General features: G+C 45.8%; 1 protein-coding gene across 1 annotated transcript in view; it reads left to right on the top strand.

The window, feature by feature from the left end:
• LOC144767869 (uncharacterized) overlaps positions 1-21382 on the top strand; it is a 190355-nt gene that overhangs the window by 109499 nt on the left and 59474 nt on the right. The window lies entirely within an intron of this gene.

Genomic DNA, 21382 nt, shown 5'->3' with positions numbered 1-21382 from the left:
ATTTGGCCCAATCCTCTCTAGTATTAAGGCCCTTGTCTATTGTGTTAAGGTAGCAGAAATACCATTGCTCTCTTCTTTTTCTAAGTCTGTCTTAACACAATAGACAAGGGCCTTAATACTAGAGAGGATTGGGCCAAATGTCTGTGAAGAATACTGAATAAACCCCCAACGATTGTTAATCCTAAAACTGGGATCCGCCAACAACATCCACACAGTCCCATTCCCTGGGACGAGGGAACAGGCCTTATAATACATGGGAGCCTTATGCATAATAATCCACCAATCCCTGCCTAGTCTCCAACCTTTGGTTTTTCTTATCTCCCAGGAATTCTTTATTATCAGCAGGAATTTAGTAAGTCCTTTACCCATATCTTGCGACAATTTTTCATGTCCGATTAAACAATTACAAACATATCCATCTAGTGATCAGCTAATTTCTTCCCTGCCTTTCAGCCCCATAACATAGGATCAACAATAATATACAACTTTAATACGTAAATTTTTTCAATATAGCCCCCATCCCTTTAGCAGACTAAAAAGTGTTCTATTCCCATGTTTAATCTATTTACAGAAACACAAGTCAAAGTACCAAGTACTCAAGTGTGTTAAGATTTCAAAGAAACACACCCTTTAACCACCTAACAGCCAATAGAATAGAACGTTCATTAAGCTTAAAATGAGCGTGAACATTTCCCACCGCCTTGAGGACCTCATTGGAAACTGCATTAAACTTTCAAAGAAACACACCCCTTAACCTCCTGATAGCCAATAGAATAGAGCGCTTAGTAAGCCCAAACATGCAAATAGGCAGCTTCAACAGCACTCACATATGATTGGACCATTTAATACTTCAGCTTTATCCAATCACAGCACAAAGGGGTGTATTTAAACAAAGCCCGCGATTCACTAAGAATCTTTCATTTGAAAACGAAGACCTGATACGAACGGACGCTTTTGCTGCAGCAGGTAAGACCGAGTCCGGGAGGGAACTTTTGAAGAGGCCACACCATCTAACGAACTAAAATTGAACTATTGTTCTACCCTTCTCCTCTAGGGGATACGATTATACCATTTTTTAAGAAACTACCCCAACGCTCACAAAAGTAAAGGCAGCTCACCGCGCCTTTATTATTCCTTCGACTGCGAGATCTCTTTTTGATCATTATAGGTAAGATGACGCTACTGGTAAATTTGTAGTCCTGGCGCATTTCCACAATCATCTACTCCGTCTCATATAATTGAGGTCTAAAAGTACTCCCTTCTCTTTCATTTTTTTCCCTCAAGAGAGACTCGTTTTGGTCATTGAAGCCAACCGCCATTGATCTTGATATTCATCCCCGCTACAAGTTAAGAACAACTAAAGAGTAGTGACATAGAAGTGTCTGAAGATTTACAGATTTTAAAAAAAATTTCTAAATCCTTATTGGATAGGAGAATTATCAGTAACCTCCAGGTATGTCAAGTAATCAGCTTAAATTAATATTAAGGACATAGGACTTTTTCCACCTCCTACTTATTCTAGCCGTTTTATATTCTTTTCTCTCCAGATAGTTACCGCCCAATAAGAATATCTCCTCACATCTTGAAAGAATTTTTATCTTCTACATAATAAGGAATCCCACCAAACAGGTAAAAGCAGAACTTGAGTAGCGAAACACAATTTTAAGTGTGTTTACCTACTACGAAGCTTTTTTGAGTCTCTTTGAACCTTAGTAATAGAGATACAGCCGATACATTCACATACAGATGTGAAGTCTATGCCTTCTTCTATTTTGCATAGACTAATACTCTACAATTAGCAAGAGAGTAGAGAGAGTACCCCATAAGCACAATCTTTCTTCTGACTTAGGGAGAGTATGCCACTTTAGTATCTGCCCCCACCCAGCTACGCCTACAAGGCTTACAGTATCTAGCATTGTGTTGAAATTTAGGACGTTAGTATCTGCCCCCACCCAGCTACGCCTACTAGGCTAACAGTGTCTACCATTGTGTCGAAATCTAGGTCTTTATTAGAGAAGTCTCAAATACCATAACCAGATTAAGTTCCAACTACCTAGGGACCCTGTGTTCCAGAGAGTTTGCATGTAGAGAAAATTGTGAAGTAATAGAATACATAACTCACGTATAAAGAGCAGCCATTAAGTAATACCATTTATTAATAGGCTAGACATTGTACCTGTGAATTACTGTAAAGTATAGTGTTCTCTCAATTCAGTCAATTAATTGTATGTATATCTATTGTAGGACAACCATAAGGATCCAGTAACACGACAGACAACAAACCAATAGTCTTGATAAAGGTGGCACATAATAATACGCAAACCACCGAAACGCGTTGACGCAATTTTCTGTACAATTCATCTTTTTTCCCCCCCGGTGTATATAAGATTGTAAGGTTATAAAACCAGGGGTCGTTGAAATTTTAATTGTGAATGTACGCTTTGTAATCTCTAATTTGTATGTTTTACAATTGAGTTCTGTCTGTCCTTCATTTTTGTGCTGGTCACAAAAGTATATAGTATTTTAATTGTCTTAATTGTTTTTTAACATTTTTTCCAGTGTAATTATAAATTGTCTTTTTATTGTCTCAATAAATTGTTATGTAACTCCACTTTTGATCAATTTCTTTAGTCAATGTGTTTATATTTGATTGTGGTTATAGCTAATTCCAAGCTTCTTCTGTACACGACCCAAGGGAATCATTTTGTTTGATTTAGGTTTAACACCCCAATTCCCTTGTTTACTTCAAGGGGTTCCTCTCTCTTTTCATAACAAGTTCTCCCTGCTTCTACATGCCGGTAAAGGCCCGCAGAGCAACATTCCAATGTTCTACAAAGGCTTCTCGAAGTTCGAGGGGATTAATATCCCCTCGAGCTTCGAGAACCCTTTGTTTAATTTGTTAGAACATTCTGCCCTCTAGTGGCAGAATGTTCTAATAGCCTTATAGCCCTTCATAGCAGGGCTATACCGGCTATTATAGTCCTACTGTTTCGTTAAAGTCCCTCGCCTTTGGCTCGGGCCTTTAACGATTCAGCAGGCCTTTAATAGCCGGTATAGCCCGCTACGGCGGGCTATAAGGCTATAATATCAACCTTCTTAAATTCAAAAGTTTGCAACAATAGATGAATTTCTTTCTGAATAATGATATCAAATACACTACATTAAGGTGGAGAGTGACTGTCTCTCCACACCGTCGGTTACTCTCAGGTCATTGATGAGGGGTGGCGAGGATTTTGTGATTCAGGAAATGATCAGAGATAAGGTCATATGTGTCAGTTTGGTTCTCTTCAATACTTGATTGTTAGATATTCAAGTGCATTGTCTGATGTCTGGGGGTAGTCTGCCATGGAGAAGGAAGACCTGGGCTGACTGACAAGAAGAGGATTCACTGGAGGATTTCAGAATCTGAAGAGAGTATTACATGGTAGAATGAGATTTCAAAATGAGAGAAAATTAAAAAAAATCTTTACAATCATGGAGAAAAAAGCATCAGGTTTCTTAAGACAGAGTCGTCAAAAAGAATTTTGGAACAGATGCATTACAAATTTGAAGATAATTCAGCATATGACATGCCGTACTGGAGCCTTAACATCACATAAAACATCATAAAAGTAATGTTTTGTTAATTTAATTTCATTTAATTATGTAACGACTCTATATAATAATAAGAAAATGTTCCATACCTTCAAGGTTATCCGCCTTGCCCAGCCAAGTAATTAAAGTGCCTTTGTGCAATCCCTTCGAACAAGCTGTACTAGATACGGACGAATATCATATTTAATAATTATAAATAATAACTTAATCTATAAAGTGCCTCTGTGTCTCTACTCAAAATTTAACAGCGTTTTATTAGGATCTTATGCAAGGAAACCTATGTTTCAGAACAAATTTCTGAAACTATCCATAGGAGGACTCTTTGGTAAATTCAAATAAATATGATTAAAAAGTTTCAAATGTCTACGTACCTGCCTTCTTACAATTTTCTTTTTTTTTTTAAAGGAGCAATTTAGGATTATAACTTTTGACTAATTTTGGGTAGATCAGCCAGCTTTAATATCTAGTTGTAATGAGCTTTACTAATTACAAACAGTAAGGTTTTACCTTAACTGACACCCATCTTACACCGGTGCAATAGCAATACTAATACAACAACAAAGTTATTAATAAAACCATTTATTATTCCTGTAACACAGGCAAAACATCAGCCTGGGTCAGTTTCTTCTCAGCTATAAGGATGAACTCAACAAAATGAGTTGTTAAAGCGGTGGTATTCCCTCAGAGGCACAATATAATTGCTTGGCGGTACTTTCTCACTCATATGTCCTTACAAATGAGTTTAACCGTGTTTGCCTCTCTTGTCTCAATCTAGGGTAAATACTTACAATATGCAATATTGTTTCATTGACAAACACATAATCTGGAAGTTTGTGTTTGTCTATTTTGCACCCATCTCGGAGTCCCATCCTTTGTTGGACAGCGACCAAATCTTAACATAAGATATCTATCCGTTAAAACCGGTTTTAAATGGGAGGTTCAATAGGGTTGGGGCTCGGTTTTATTATACCAGTAAATAACCGACCAAGCATGCTTTTTTATAAATCACCTCCTTATCCAATAAAAGCAGTAAAAAATAGTTGACCGATTTAGCATCTGCTTCAAAACAATGTTGTTTATATCCAAGTGTTCCAAAGACTGGAACTTAAAAGTGTTTAGGCTCTCCGTTGAATAGGATCTCCAACCACTAGCATAGTCTTTATTTATTATTTCGTGCCAACAAGAGTTGACAAGAGAGTCGGATTCTGATAGATAAAACGAAAATAGACATGTTATGAATGTGGATTGTCTCACCAGAGTTTGGCTTATTAGGCCAACCTCTAATCTGTCATTGAGATTGTTTGAGGGAGGAGAGCAGTAAGTTGAAACCTAAAGTCACTCGGCAACAATCCAGGACAAGTTCTCTTATGTTGAAAGTTTGCCTTGGGGACAATTTGAACAAGTGGATGAAGAAGTATGTTTAAAAACCAACATTCATTTCCCAGGTGAGCAGATAATTACATCTTCTTGCAGAAGCTGGTGCTGCCACAGTAGATGATTTGTGATGAGACCCATTGTGACCCCCTTGTGTGCCACACCATACACCTGAACTGTGAAGACTGCTTATATATGATTACTTGTCAAGAAAGGTTTTCAGTATGTCATTGACACAACTGCTGCAGATGTTAATCAGAACGGTTAGGTTGGATATAGACTAGAACCTTTAGTTGGGCCAAAATGACTGATGAAGGAATGGTTTTTGTGGAACAGGGACATTGCTTCCAAGGATAAGAAATTAGAGGACCTGGTGATGCACTTCACAATTGAGTGCTCAAAGGATTAATAGATTGAATATCTGATTGCTTTGTAGCGCCTGAAGCTGGTGGAAATAACATCTGGACCTCCAGCCCAATGATCGTCTCAATTCCCGAGAGAGGTAGGTCTGAGTGAAGTTTGGTGTGAATTTCTTGTATAACAAGGGTTGTGTGTTGCAGATTATAGGGGATTGTCATGGGTGAAGCATGAACTTCATGTCTGTTTTGGTGACTTACAAGCACTGAGCTGGACCTGTTAGTATGGGGAGCAGCACCCCAACCCCCAAAATTCAGGCACTCAGAAATTCAGATCACCCCAAATTGTACCTTTAGCGGTTCCGCTTCAATCCTTGATCTATCAATAAAGAACCCCATCCTCATTATCAGACCTAACATTAGTTCAGCTGAGTATAAACAATTAACTAGGAGTTCTAGATTAGGAATAGTTCAAGGGTATTATTAAAAAGTCTCAAAATCAAGGGGTACAGAGTATTGCAAAATATGCTGTGAAGTCTCAAATGCACAATACATAGTCAGAAATTCAATTATTCTCAGTCTCAAATGAACAGCTAGATTATACGAGGAGAGAACAGAGTCCCTGGTAGAAAAGGAAAGTGATCTCATTATAATTGATATAATCACAAAGGAAACCAACAGCATCTCCGGCTGAAAAGGAAAGGCCTCCCTATAAATAGACATAGCCTCTACTAGACAGGAACATCTTCTGGCTCACCTCAAAATACAGAGTTTTTATACACAATTTCAGAGCAATTTACCCCTTCGCTGCCAGACCTTGCCTCCCCCTATCCTCCGGGCAAACCCTTTAATGGCTATTTGGGGTATTTCATGCTTAGGCCCCCATACCTTTTGAGTCCACATAAGATATCCATGCCTGTAGGAAAGTAGACTCTGCTTTTATGGTTACCCCCACGGTTTGCCTGGTGTTAAGCTATTTCTGACTAGTCTGACTTTGACCCTCCTAATCAGGACCACTGTCCATGTGCTACCTCCAGGTTCCGCCTACAATTGGATTACGTCCTTTCTTGAAGGTCGAACCCAAGCAGTTCGACTTCCCCTTTTACTGCCCCTAAGATCTCCACCACGTTCGGGGTCCCACAGGGCTCGTCCCTATCTCCACACTTGTTTAATCTTTACTTCCTGCCTCTGATCCACTCCCTAAAAGACAGGAAGGTGACTACCTGCAACTACGCTGACGATCTTTAGCTTGCGGTTAACAGTGTGGGAGGTATGATTCCATGCACTGTAAAGCTCCTCCGTGAGGCCCTCAGTGGTCCTGGTACCAGTCTTCTAGACCCGGACAGCGACTGGAGACATGTTTCTGCCCTTCTGCCGCTGAGCCAAGCTTGAGAGGGGGAAGGCAGAACAATAGATATCCTGTCACATGGAGGTGTGACCACCTCCCAGATGGGGTTTAGTGTATTGGGGCTGGATGGTGATGCTTGCCAGCACCACAGAGACTGCTCAAAGAGCACACTTGGTGCCCTCCTTGCATACTCCAGTTCAAACCAGTTCAGAGAGCCGTTGGCTCCCACTCTGGCGTGAAACTGGACAAAGGGCATGGGAGTACCCTCCCCACTGTCCAGCCTCTTCCCTGGGAGGGATGCCTGAATCATCCCAAACCTTTCCTTAGGGTACTTAAGGGCTTACCTGTAGGTGGGTCCCTAGATTTGTCATGGGACAAGATTCAGATCTGACACCACTTTTGCTTCAACCATTTGGGCACTCTGGACATCCATGGACTTTGCTCTGGGCACCAAGACCACAACTGGAAGACTACTGCTGCTCCTGGCCTCATAGTCCTGCTCGTCTGCTGCAAAGTCTGTGCCTGTGCTTCAAACAGGATCCTCCCAAGGCCTTTGGACATCCAAGACACCTGAAGGAATCTCCCATGAAGTGAAGGAGTCACTTCCCTGCATCTGCAGGCACAGAAACAGAGCTGACCAGTCGGCTGATCCTGGGCTCCCACAGACTATGAAAGGCTCAGCAACACAGGTAGTAGTTCTTCAACTCACTTGAGGCCTGCACTATCTTCTCACTGAGTTTGAGGTCAATATCCCTCGTCGTAACCTCAGGAGCCGAACCCATGTGCACCCCGTCAACTTGCCATTGCAAAAGCATGTTCGCTCTCTTCCTCAGAGATCTTCGGGCTCCAAGTAACCTCAACCTCAATCATCTCCTGTGACCAAGATATTACTCCTGACCACATTTCTTGCACTGTAGACCTGCATCTTTGGCAAACTGATCGAGGTCTTCTTGCAACTCCAGTGCCTCGAGCCTGCGGGTCCTCTTGAGGGTCTTCTTTGACTCCAGTGGGATCACCTGATTGCTCCGAGCCTACTCTGACTCCCCTGCTTGTGGTGAGTTACTTGGACCTTGCTGATCCTGAAACTACACCCTTTTTGCTTGCCACATTGTTTGCAGTTGGCGCTCCAGACAGACACTGACCCCTCAACTCTCGACATATGACGGGGGTCAGCTTGTGAACGGCTCCTGGTCTTCCACAGCATTGCCTGGTCGACAAAGTTGCAGCTCCATGGTCACCGTCAACTCTCCTGCAACACCCGACATCGGTGGGAATTTGACTTTCATACCTACTGGTCACTCCTGAGTGGCATAGACTCTGTCCCCTCTGCTTGCAGGTTCTTCTCATCTCAAATTCACCTTTGGGTTCCACGGGACACTTTCACCATCTTCGCCAGCTGCATCTTCCTGAAGTCCTCTATTGAGTTCGACACCAGTATCCAACACCACTTTGCACCTATGCAGCCGGCTTCCCTGGTGTAGGTATACTGGCTCCTAAGGTATCCACTGATGGGGTGGCTCTCCAATATTCTGTCTTCCATGGGGTTTCATCAAGGTCCACTGGGAAAGGTCCTTCTTCTTTGAAAATGCAACTGCGACTTACCCATTTACTGGAATTGAGCACACGGTTGTGTTCCCATTCTGCACATGGCCTGTGTGGGGTTCCTGGTTACCTACCTTGGGTGGTTTCTTGGGTCCCCAGCACTTATATGTCTTCTGGGTATAGTCTTTACTTGAGTCGTGGATCGCATCCCACTATTTTAGTATATGGTTTGGTCTCCCTCTGGCAACCACTGTGTATTCATGCTACTAACATGTTTTATTTGCACAGTATTGTGTACATTGTGAATATCTCTGGGTAGGAGATATTTGTATGGGTTAGAGAATGTCTTATAATAAATACCAATTATTATAAATACACTTTGTTGTTCTTTTTCATTTAATATACACAAATAAGATTATGTTCTGGTAAAACAAGCCACTTTACACTCCTTCTAGATTATGCCTGAGGGTTGCTCTCTACAACTACCACTTAGAGAGCTTTCAAGGTTGTCTAAGACCACTAACATCAGCAAGAGTGTTGTCTTAATTTTACATAAGTGAGCACCATATACTAAGCCAGCCTCCTACAATGCCAAATTTGTGCCCTTTTCTTCCATCATCCTAAGGAATCTAAAGGTACCCAGGGTTTATAGATTCCCCTGGAGGGGACTGAAAAATTAGGCAAAATACAGCTACTTTTTTTGTGGGAAAAAGTGCTGCAGAAGACAGCATCCGTTATTTTTTTCTAGCAAAGGCTTTGTGTTGCTGAAATCACCATCTTTCCATTATAGATAATGGGGTAACCCAAAAAGTCAAGACGGACCTGGGTGCAATACGGGAATAAAAAAATGGTCCGTGACAGATTGTCTATAATTGAATTCAATTCATGGTAAGTCTGTGTTGTGTAGAGCACTACAACACTCAATATCCCAGTGAACTTTCTCATGCATGCACTCAATTTATGAATACATGTATAGAGAAACCACACAAGAAATAGCGCCAAAACAGATCAAATTACTTGAAACAAAAACATTTATTAGTTGACTCGGCAAAGAATTTCTATTCAATAAATATAGGTTGCGCGCAAGAAGGGAGAAAAGGTAGGGGAGTGGAGTTGGTGGGTGGTGAAAATGCAAATCACAGGAATCTGGATAGATACAATTAGATGATTTTAGAATCATTGGTAATCAAAACCAGACAATGAAGACCTGTCCAATGTATAACGTTCATTTACATGCAATCTGTAAATTTACAATGTGCAATTAATGCCTCTTTCAAAGGAATGTCGGATAGGAAGCAGGTACAGGTCTTGTCAAGTTGAGGGTGTCGACGTTTCGACGCAGCTGATGCAAGGAGGGAGATTCAAGCCTCAGCTGCGAGTCTTCTTCCGGACTGGATATGGCAACCTATTCCCAGTGCCAGGCCTGGCTACTCAGGTATGTAGTCCAACAACGAACCCAATGGCCCAATTACGCTAAGGGTACAGGAATCAAGGGTGCACAGTAACTTCAAGCACCATATTTTGCATCAGTTAATGATGAGTGTGATGTCAATCACTTCCCTTAATTTCGGGAGACCTCCAGACAATCCATGTTGCTCCTAGCATACGCGGGCAAGGCAGCAGGAATAGGCAGCATTTTATATACAGTTGTGGCATTTTACCTTTACCTATTTGTCATAATTTTTGTGCTTTCAACCTCTTTCCAGTTAGTGGTAGAAATGGGTGTAAAACCAATAATGGATTCCGGAAAGATATACATTTCTGAAAAGAAGACACCATTTTGAATTTAGCAAGGGGTTATTTGTGAAGTCCTTCAAGGTTTTCCTATAGAAGGTAACAGTTGAAATAAAAAATATTGAAATTGAGTTGAAAAAAACAGCCATTTGTGCCTACATTTTCACCTGTTACTTCTTCTAACTTTGCTGTATTTTTGAAAGCACTATACTGTTACGTCTGCAGTACCCTTCTGGTTGTGGGGATATATCGGGCTTGTAGGTTCACCGAGAACCCGAGGTACCTGTGCTGCACCTTGAAATGGTTTTTCATTGTGTACCTGGTATAGAGCAATTCATTTGGAAAAATATAAAGATATCAAGGAAGCCTATGAATTTCCGGAATGGGAACAACATATGGAGTTTAGAAGCAGTGGTTATTTGCACATCTCTGAATTTGTGGGTAGCCATATTAGCATGTGAATTAGATTGTATTTTTCAAAATTACTTCTTTTTACACACTGTCTTACATTTGGAAGGCAGCAATGCATAGAAAGACAACTGGTAATAACATTTGTTCTACTATGCTGTATTCCCCTAAGTCACCTTATAAAAGCAGTACCTCACTTTTGTGGGTAGGCCAAGTGCCCACAACAGGAAATGGGTCAAAACGCAACATGGACACATCACATTTTTCCACTGTAAACTGATCCTTTTTTTGAAATGTGCCTAGCTGGGGCTTTTTAGCCTTACCTCAGCCGGAACATGGAGAAGACTACAAAACCTGTACAATTTTTTAATGAGACACGCAGGGGAATCCAGGATGGGGTGACGTATGTGGCTTTTAACAGGTTCTGGTACCCTGAATCCCTTGCAAACCTCAAACTTTGTAAAAAAAAACAACACATTTGCCTCACATTTCTGTGATGGAAAGTTCTGGAATCTGCGTGGATCCACAAACTCCCATGCACCCAGTATTTCCCAAAGTCTTCCGATACAAATGGTACCTCAATTTTGTGGGTAGACCTAGTGCTCGTGACAGGAAACAGTCCAAAACGCAATGTGGACACATCACATTTTCACACAGAAAACTGACCCTTTTTTGCAAAGTGCCTAGCTGTGAATTTTGAACCCTAGCTCTGTCACCACCTGAGGAAACTTAGCAGACCTGTGCATTTTTAAAAACTAGACACCCAGATGAATCCAGTATAGGGTGACGTGTTCAGCTTTCACCCGGTTCTGTCACCCAAAATCCCTTGCAAACATCAAACTTTGTGAAAAAAACACATTTTCCTCATATTTCTGTGATGAAAAGTTATGGAATCTGCAGGGATCCATAAACTCACACACACTCAGCATTCCTCCAAGCCTTTTGATAAAAATGGCACCTTACTTGTGTGGTTAGGCCTAGTTCCCGCAGCAGGAAATGACCCAAAATGCAACGTGGACACATCACATTTTTCCTGTGAAAACTGACTCTTTTTTCACAATGTGCCTAGCTGTGGATTATGGAAATTAGCTCAGCCGGCACCTAGGGAATCCTAGAAAACCAATACATTTTTGAAAGCTAGACATCCAAGTGAATCTAGGATGGGGCTTTCACTAGGATCTGTTACCAAGAATCGCTTGGAAACCTCAAACTTTATTTTAAAAAAAACACATTTTCCTGATAATTCTGTGATGGAAAATTCAGGAATCTGCGGGGTGCTATAAACTTTCACCCACCCAGCATTTCCCCGAGTTTCCTGATAAAAATGGTACCTCACTTCTGTGGGTAGGCCTTGTGCCTGCGGCAGGAAATGGCCCAAATGCAACGTGGAAATATCTCATTTTTTGACATAAAACAGACCCTTTTTTCACAGTGTGCCTAGCCATGGATTTTGGACCCTAGATCAGCCTAGCAAACATGTACCTTTTTGAAAACTAGACCCCCAGGGGAATTAAGAAAAGGGGGACTAGGTTGCTCTCACCAGTTTCTGTTACACAGAATCCCTTGCAAACATCAAACCTTGTGATAAAAACACATTTTCCTCACATTTCTGTAATGGGCAGTTCTGGAATCTGTGAAGAGCCACAAACTTCCACCCACCCAGCATTTCCTCAAGTTTCCCAATAATAATGGTGCCTCAGTTGTGTGGGTTGGCCTAGTGCCCGCAACAGGAAACGGCCCAAAATGCAATGTGGATACCACATTTTTCCACAGAAAACTGACCTTTTTTTTTGCATCGGGCCTAGCTGAGGATTTTGGGGCATAGCTCAGCCGGAACCTTAGGAAACTTAGAGAACCTGTACATTTTTGAAAAATAGACACCCAGGTAAAACCAGGATGGGGTGTCTTCTGTGGATGTCACCTGGTCCTGTTACTCAGAATCCCTTCCAAACCATAAACTTTGCAAAAAAAAAAAAAATGTCCACATTTCTGTGATGGAAAGTCCGGGAGTCTGTGGAGAGCCACAAACTTCCATACACCGAGCATTCTGCCAAGCCTCTGAATTAAAAATGGTACCTCACTTGTGTGGGTAGGCCTTGTGCCCATGAGAGGAAACACAGTGGTGGCTGGTGACAATTGAAAGTGGTGGCGCGTAAAATTCGGGCACTACTTATGTAGAGAACCAAACGAGCAAACTTGGAGAGAGGAGTTGGCCTAACGGCTATGGTGCTCGACCTCGGATCTGGGTTCGAGTCTCGGTAACGACGCCAAACATCCTGTGATTCTGGGCAAATCACTTAATCTCCCCGTGCCTAAAATGAATGTGTGTCCTCATGTAACGTAACTGGTGCTATGTAAAGCGCTGTGATACCCGATTTGGGTCGGGTCAGGTCATGTTCGCGCTATATAAAACTCTGCAAAAAAAACTTAATAAACAAACATGGTGTCCAGGAATGTAACAATATTGCTATAATAAGAGAACTCATAAAATAAAATAGAAACACGTGAGAATAGAATGACATGAATTAATAAAGCATAAAAGGAATATCACATGGAATTCACCACAACACCAAACCGTGTAAACCACCCGTGGGGTTAGGGTGGGAGCAGTGCATTGGCAATCAATGGTGAAGTATATACAAGAGGATCAGGGCCCAGGATCTTAATAGGTGGGGCACTATATCCCAGTTATGGCTGTCCTTTACTACCCAGCTGAGGGGAGGAAGGCCAGTTTACTTACACTGCCTTAAGGCTCACATCTTTCTTTCTGTGCAAAGGTGATCAGCTGATGACACTTCCTCCCATCTAGAGTCAAGTGCAGGAATAAACTCCTGCCTGCGCAGTTTACATCAGGGCCCTTCTCTCTACCTCCTTTATGTGCCCAGTATCACACATGGCATTGGTGCTACTCAGTGTAAGGATCACATACCCCCTGTGCCCAAACTCTAACCCTCGCACCATGCTACAACCCTGTATCATTATTAATCGGAGGCCCTATTTCTAGAAAAGCCGATTCTCCTGCAGAGGGAATTCAAATGCCATTATTTGACCCTGACATGTTGCTTCTGTGCACGACTGTCGAGGCCTGGTGAGTTACAGGGGTGTGGTACGGGGGTTGTGCGACGGTCTTATGGGGCAGAGGGTACTTCCACGGATGGCTGGCTTTGCGGAGCTGTGATTTACTTGCAGTGCAGAGCTGGCTTGGGCTGGTGTTCCTCAAAGGCCGGAAGGACTGGGTCCAAGTCAGCTCTCACTGCAGCAGCCCTGTGCCCTTTCTTCAGGTACACGTGACCGGCCCCGCCCACTTACTTCCATGCGACCCCTGGACCGCCATCCCGAACCCATTCATGGGAGTAAAGGATTGCAACAATTAGGGCAGCATCTACATTAATATTGTAGAGGGCCGAGCTTGCTCATTTAAGATAAAAAAAACCTGTAGATGCATGAGGCATAGGGTGACCAGACATCCCCGTTTTCCCAGGACTGCCCCCGTTTTTGGAGAAGTGTCCCCGTGTCCCAACACTTTTCTCTAAATGACTCAAATGTCCCCGTTTTCAACCAGTGTCCCAGGTAAACACAGAAATGTCCCTGTTTTTCATTGTTCCAGTCCCTTTTCTATGTCTATGACAGCTGTCAAATAATCCTACTTTTATGTTGATGGTTACTGCAAAACGTAGTCCTACTTCTATGTCTATGACCTGTCCCCGTTTTTTTGTTTTGAGAATCTGGTCACCCTAATGAGGCAGCAAGTGCCTCGAAGTGTGTTAACCAGAAAGCCACATACCCAAAGAGAACCCCCGATGAGGCTAAAGTTGCTGCTGTAGAGGCCGTCATTTTTAAGAAGTCCCACCTGACTCTGAATTGCGTATATTAAAAATGTAACCGTAAACCATTCCAACCGAAGATAAAAAAAATTAAAGTTAACGTTCCCCTCCTTTCATGACATCACAAGCACATGGACTAGGCTGCTGTGTGCAAGCACTCAAACAATTACATTGTAGAAATGATTTTTCTCGTGGCATATTACATATGAAGATAAACACGGCACCATCTGCCCTGAGAACAGCAGCATCTGTCTAGATGGAAGCAGGGAAGGGAGTTAGTTTTGGGGTGTGAAAAGACCAGGGTACACAGTCTGGGGTAGCGTGAGAGAGTCTCGGCGTTAATGTGGATGTGAAACAGCTTTTAAACAATAAATGACGCAGTGCACTCCTTTCTCCAATATAGTCCTTCCAATTTTTAATTTCCACCTTTTATGCGTGCTAGCCCGGTATCGTGAACTGTCGAATCACGTGCTAGTAACATCACATCAAACATTGGGGCGTATTGACGCCCCAATCCGGACGCACAGCATTGTTTTGCGCATTACAATAATGCCACAGTAAGTCCATTTCATCAGTATTTATTCCAAATTAATCCATTATTAGTAGAATTTCATTCTCGTTGGTCTGTCACATGTAAGACAAATGTAGATGCATTTGTTTTAACATTTGTAGATATACCCCTGACGAAGAGCCATGAAGGGCTCGAAATGCATTGCGTGAAAGAGATTATTTAAGGAGAAATACTTATGCTGCATTCCGTGCTTTAGGATAAAGCCACGTGCATTCCTACAGCGTTTAAAGGAAACAAATGCATCTACATTTGTCTTACATGTGACAGACCAACGAGAATGAAATTGTACTAATAATGGATTAATTTGGAATAAATACTGATGAAATGGACTTACTGTGGCATTATTGTAATGCGCAAAACAATGCTGTGCGTCCGGATTGGGGCGTCAATACGCCCCAATGTTTGATGTGATGTTAAAACAGCTTTTGAAATGGTAACACTTTAGACCACAGAACTTAACCTCCTTCTAGTGAGCACTGATTGCCACATATAATATGACACTACTCATGCGTCACGCTTACACATTCAACCCTTCTGTCAGGTCGCTAGGCCGCGCTGCGCAGTGAGGTGAGCCCCGCGGCTGCATAAAGACCCGGGACATCAGGCTTAGTGTTCCGCGTGGTCCCGGACTAACTCCTGAGCCACGCCTCCTTTATTTATAGCGTACGCGGTGCGACGTACCACACCCGCGTATGCGCACCCCTACGTGCGCGAACAACAGGACCGCTAACCCGCGGTCTAAGGACATTACATTCCTTTCAACCTTTATTTAAACAAAAAACAAAACGATGCATATGAGCAGGGCCGGCTCTAGGCTCATGGTGGCCCTGGGCAGGGAGCGTAGGTAGGGGGCCCGGAAGAGGGGGTCCGGGCGGGGCGGAACGCGCAGGCCAGTAAAGAGGGGAGGGGGTCAGGGTGTTTAGAAGTGGAACAGAGCCGGAGGCCGCCAAATCCCTGCCAGGGGCCACCACGCAAATATGTATCCATCCTCAGAGGATTAATATATTAAGGATATATATTGGCGTGGTGGCCCCTGGGGTTTGGTGGCCCTGTGCAGGTGCACAGCTTGCACATGCCTAAAGCCGGCCCTGATATGAGCGACTGAGAATACTGGTGTTAATAAAATAAAACGATGGCCATCCGGCCTGTTACCAGTCTGGTGGTTAGGAAGTCTGTGTTCAGCCCACGGCAAAGTCCGCCAGTTGGGATGACGGGGCCGTGTTCCTTCTCAGCCCATAGCCTGCGACCTCCCCCCGGAATAGGGCTCTCCGTGGGGTCTCCGACTGTGGTGTGCTGGTAGACCGGGGTCCCACGGAGACGTGAGGGCTGTTTATTCTCGGCGTTTCAGCGGCACAGGAGGTGGCAGTCGAGTCCTCGCCTGGCGTGCCCTCTCCACCTCCTGGTAGGCTGTGGCTCTCTTCAGGCAGAGTGGGCAGCTCTTGTGTGGACTCTTGGCATTGGTGATCTCCTGGTTGGATGGACGCTTTCTTGAAGAAGGAGATGTTGCGCGTAACAGTTTCCCTTCCTCTTTGAGCTGTCACCATGGTGCCGGTGCGGCGCGTGACTGTCCAGGGTCTCGGTTCAAATGGGAGCCTGAACTTGCTCCCAGGATATCTGTCTTTCACGTAAACTCAGTCTCTTTCCCGGATAGATGGTTCGTTGGCCCTGCGTCGGAAGCTGGCATAGTCATTCGACCGCCTCCTGTTGAGCAGAGTTCTTCGGGGATTTGCGCTATTTGGAGTCCAAGTGTGATGGTTGGGGATTGTGTCTCTGACTATCCTCCCCATTGCCGACGGGCCTGGTGCGGCTTCGGTAGTACGATGTGGTGTGAGCCGGTACTCCCTCACGAACGTTTAGATGGCCTTTTCCAGTGGGGCTTCTTCAGCATGGGCGATCCGGATAACTTTGTTTAAAGTGCGCATAAATCTTTCAACTTCCCCATTGGCTTGGGGCCAACGGGGAGTCACTTTCCGGTGGTGGATTCCCCACTCTTTGAGGTAGTCTGCAAACTCTTGCCCCTGAAATGGTGGCCCGTTGTCGGTCTTGACCCACTCGAAGATGCCATGAGTGGCGATGACTTTCTCAAATTTCGCTATGACTTCTTTTGCTGTAAGGGTTGTCACGATTTCCACTTCTGGGTATTTGGTGAAGTCGTCAATGATGACGAGCATGTAGCGGCCATCTGGAAGGTGTCCGAAGTCTGCACTGACCTGTTCCCATGGCTTCCGCGGGTTGTCTTCGGTGATGACTGGGGGTGGACATTCGGGTTGTCCTGCCGCCTGGCACCAGTGGCACTCTTTGACAGTTTGTTCCACTCTGGTGTCCATGTCCGGAAACCACACCATTGCGCAGAGTCTGCTTTTTGTTTTCACCATCCCTTGGTGCCATCGGTGAGCTAGCTCGATCACTTGTTGGGTCAAACTCATTGGCATGACGATCCGTGGTCCTCTCAATACGCATCCTTGGTTGTCAACGGACAGTTCCTCCTTTACTTTCAGGAGTGTTTCCAGGGCGCTCTTTGCTTGTGGTGTCCTCCTGTTTAGTGACGCTTGAAGTGCTCTCCAGTCGTTGGCCTGTACAGCGTTCACCACTAGTTGTAGGACCTCATCGCGGCGGGTTGCTTCAACGATCATGTCCATGCTCATTGGCATGGGCCTTGATCTTTCTAGCACCACCTTTACATATTCCTCTGTCTCTTCTGCATCCTCCTCTTCTCCACTAGTCGCTGCTCGGGGGTGCCTCGAGAGATAGCCGGCGGGGTTTGTCGCCCCCGGCTTGAATTCCAGTTGATAATCGTACTCCTGGAGTTGTAGGATCCATTTCTCTATTCTGGGCGGTGGTTTAGAGACTGACCCTCGGAATAGGGGGATGAGAGGCTTGTGATCCGTGGAGACAGTAAACAGGTGTCCGTATACGTACACGTGGAAGTGCCTGCAGGCCCAATGGATTGCAATTGCCTCCCTCTCCATCTGGGAGTACCCTTGTTCAGTTTCGGTCAGTGACCGGCTGGCATAGGCAATGGGTGCCCAGTCTTCTCCTCCCTGGCGCTGTGTCAGCACGGCTCCCAGGCCGTAAGGGCTGGCATCCACGTCTATGTTGGTAGGTTTCACCGGGTCGAAGTATGACAGAGTCTTATCCGCCGACAACGCAGCCTTGGTGTGTCGGAATGCCACATTTTGTTCCTCTCCCCACTGCCAGGGGGTGGTTGACTTGGTGAGTTCCTGGAGAGGTCTGGTGAGGTTGGATAAATCTGGGATGAATCTCCCGCAGAAATTTACCATGCCCAGGAAGCTTCGAACCTCCGATATATTTGTCGGTGCCGGGGCAGCTTGCATGTCCTTGACTTTATCTGGGTCAGGGGCAATCCCTTGGTCCGAGAAGGTGTACCCAAAAAAGCTAATCTTGTTCTGGAGGAACTGGCACTTCTCACGGTGCAGTGTCAGGCCTGAGTCTTTGATTCTTTGCAATACGCCCCTCAGACTTTGGTGGTGTTCTTCAACGGTGTTTGCGTATATCAGCAGATCATCACTGATGTTTAAAACCCCTGGGAGCCCGCTCAACACTTCCCTGAGAGTGTTCTGGAAGACTTCAGCTGCACTGGAGATGCCGAAGTTGAGTCGTTGGTATCGTCTGAGACCCACATGGGTGGAGAAAGTGGTTATGTACCGGGAGTCTGGGTGCAGGGGCAGCTGATGGTAGCCTGATCGGAGATCCATTTTGGAGAACCACTTTGCTCCGTTCAACTCTCCTAGGATGTCATCAATAGTGGGCGTTAAGTGTCGCTCCCTCTTGACTGCCGCGTTGGGTAGGCGCATGTCGACACAGATGCGGACCTGTCCCGGCTGTTTGGGTTTTCGCGCCACCACGATTGGCGATACCCACGGAGTGGGCCCACTGACTTTCTCAATGATGCCCTGTCGCTCAAGGGCTTCGAGCTCTTCTTCCACCTTCTTCCTTAGGTGAAATGCTATTCTTCGGTGTCTGAGGGCAACTGGTTGGATGGATGGGTCTATGTGGAGAGACACCTCTTTTCCTTTCAGACATCCAATTCCTCGGAACGTGTCCTCAAATTCTTCGAGAATCGTGTCTAACTCCTCTTCCAATACTGCCATTGTGAAGGAAATCAGGTGGAGATCTTCCGCCGCTTGTCCACTGAGGAGCATGCTGCTGCTCTCTTTGGTTATGTAGACAGTTTTCGGGACCTTCCTGTCCTGGTGTTGTAGTTCTGTTTGGAAGCACCCGATTAGCGGAATCGGGGTCTTTTGTCCGTAGGCGAAGACTCGCATTTTTGCTGTCTTCAAAGCCGGTTTTTCCTGCAATTGGTTGTATACGTTTGCCGCCATGAGTTCAATCGAGGCTCCCATGTCGATGGTGGCCCTCACTTCTTGTTGGTGTATTCTTATGCGGCACTTTGGGAGGCGCCTCTTTTTCCTCTGTGGCTGGTCGATGGCGAATATGTAGTGGACCGGATAGTCGTTGGAATCATCGTCCATGTCTTCACTGTCTAGGCTTTCTCTAATGGCGTGGGCTGCCTCGGGTTTCTGCTTGGAGGACCTGCAGACTGCTGCGAAGTGATTCATCCTTCCACACGAGCTGCATTTCCTTCCGCGCGCCGGGCAGTCCTGGGCGCGATGGGGTATGCCTCCGCAGTACCCGCACTCTTTTCGACTTTCTTGCGGCTTCCTTCCTCCAAATTGTCCTGACTTGGGCCGAACAACGTTGACTTGTTCGGCCGTGTTAACTTGCTCCGCTTTAACTGGCCTGTGGAGTGCCGCCTCCATGTGTGACGCTCTCGCTTATGATAGTTCTTTGGAACGACCTAGTTTCAAAATGTCCGCTAACGGTTTTCCATCTTCTTGGGAGGATTTTCACTCTCAGGTTGGAAGAGTAGCACCCCTGAATGATTTGGCCACGTATCTCCTCTTGTTCGTCACGGAAACCACAGGTGCTGGCGAGTTCTTTCAGCCTGCCGTGGAATGCGTCTAGTGATTCCTCAGCCGCCTGTCGTTCCTGCCTGAAGATAAACCGTTCATAATCTTTGCTGGCCATTGGCTCAAAGTGTGCATTGAGCGCATTGAGGAGTGTGACGTACGTGTGCGGCGTGGCCTCTACTAGGGTCTTGTAAATACAGTGGATATCCTTCCCACCCAGATGAAGGAGAAGAGCCCTGCTGCGTTCCCTCGCCGTGCCAGCCCCTTCAAAGTAGAACTGTAACCGCTCCGTCCAGTCCTTCCAGCGTGGCGCCAGTGAAGCAGGTGCGCCGTCGACCACAAATGGCTCGATGGGGGGAATGGCCGCCATTGTGTCACGTGGGGTCCCTCAGAGCACCGGCGGGGCAATGCTGGCACTGTGGCTGCAGCGGGCGATGCCCCTCCTGTTCACCTCGCTGAAAGGCCGCGTGGCCGTGCTCGTGTAATGGGGCAGGTGGTGACTGGGCCTCCACCGGCTTGGCGCGGTGGCTGCTTACGCAGGCTGAGAGGATGCGGGGCCTCCACCGGCTGGCAGCTGTCTGGGAGTGATCTTACCCCAAGGTGCTGTTCGAGGGCAATGGCCTGCCTCCAGGGCGCTGTCCTGGCCCCCACGCTCCGCGACCTCGGGTATGTCCGCTGGGGCCACAGGCGATACGCGCCGTCATTTGCCGACTCCGGCGACTGAGGCACGCATTTCCGGCTGGGCCCACTGCAAACGGGGCCTCGGAGGCTGGTGGACCATCGGCGAAGCGCCGGAGAGCAGGCGGGAACGGCAGGCGGGGCTCAGCATGGCTCCGTACGAACCCTCATCACCATTGTCAGGTCGCTAGGCCGCGCTGCGCAGTGAGGTGAGCGCTGCGGCTGCATAAAGACCCGGGACACCAGGCTTAGTGTTCCGCGTGGTCCCGGACTAACTCCTGGGCCACGCCTCCTTTATTTATAGCGTACGCGGTGCGACGTACCACACCCGCGTATGCGCATGCCTACATGCGCGTACAACAGGACCGCTAACCCGCGGTCTAAGGACATTACACCTTCCACAATCCACACCAAGCTTACCCGCAGTCTGAAACTAAATGCAGCCACTCCAGGTCGCCTCGTCTTTACCCAATTAGGACGCCTAATTTTTGGAAGTGAAAGGAGTGCTGCAGCAATGGTTACCACCGCCTGCAGTCAGTGCACTGTGAGCCAGCCCTACCCCTTCCCATTACCCCGAATGGCGCTCCACTGACCGCGCCATGGGCCAGTTCATTATCGCCCCATTTAAAAACCCATTTACTGCCGCTTTTTTCAGCCACTCCCACAAGGCTGATGTCACCCGCCTCCTCGCTCCTCGCTTGTGCCTCGAGGGCGAGGAATATCTCTCGCCCAGCTTTGCACGTGCGTGCGCAGGAAGACTCTTCCACTTCGAGACAACGTAAGTAAAAGAAAATATATTTTACTTTTGCATAGTTTAACTGTCTTTTAAGTTTCACGGAGAGCACCAAGCAGTGAGCACTTCTTTAAACTTCTCCATTGGTGTTCTTTCGCCCCCTTTAGTTTTCCCCAATGCTGGTAGGTGAGGCCCCTTAATACCAGTCGCCCCTGAGGAAACGGCTCAAAACACAATGTGGATGCATCAAATTTTTACACAGATAACACCCTTTTTTCGCAAAATGCAT

Source organism: Lissotriton helveticus, chromosome 7 (assembly GCF_964261635.1).
Source record: "Lissotriton helveticus chromosome 7, aLisHel1.1, whole genome shotgun sequence".
NCBI classification, from domain to species: Eukaryota; Metazoa; Chordata; class Amphibia; order Caudata; family Salamandridae; genus Lissotriton; species Lissotriton helveticus.
The sequence above is the reverse complement of the archived record's forward strand: the minus strand, read 5'-3'. Positions and strand labels throughout refer to the sequence as shown.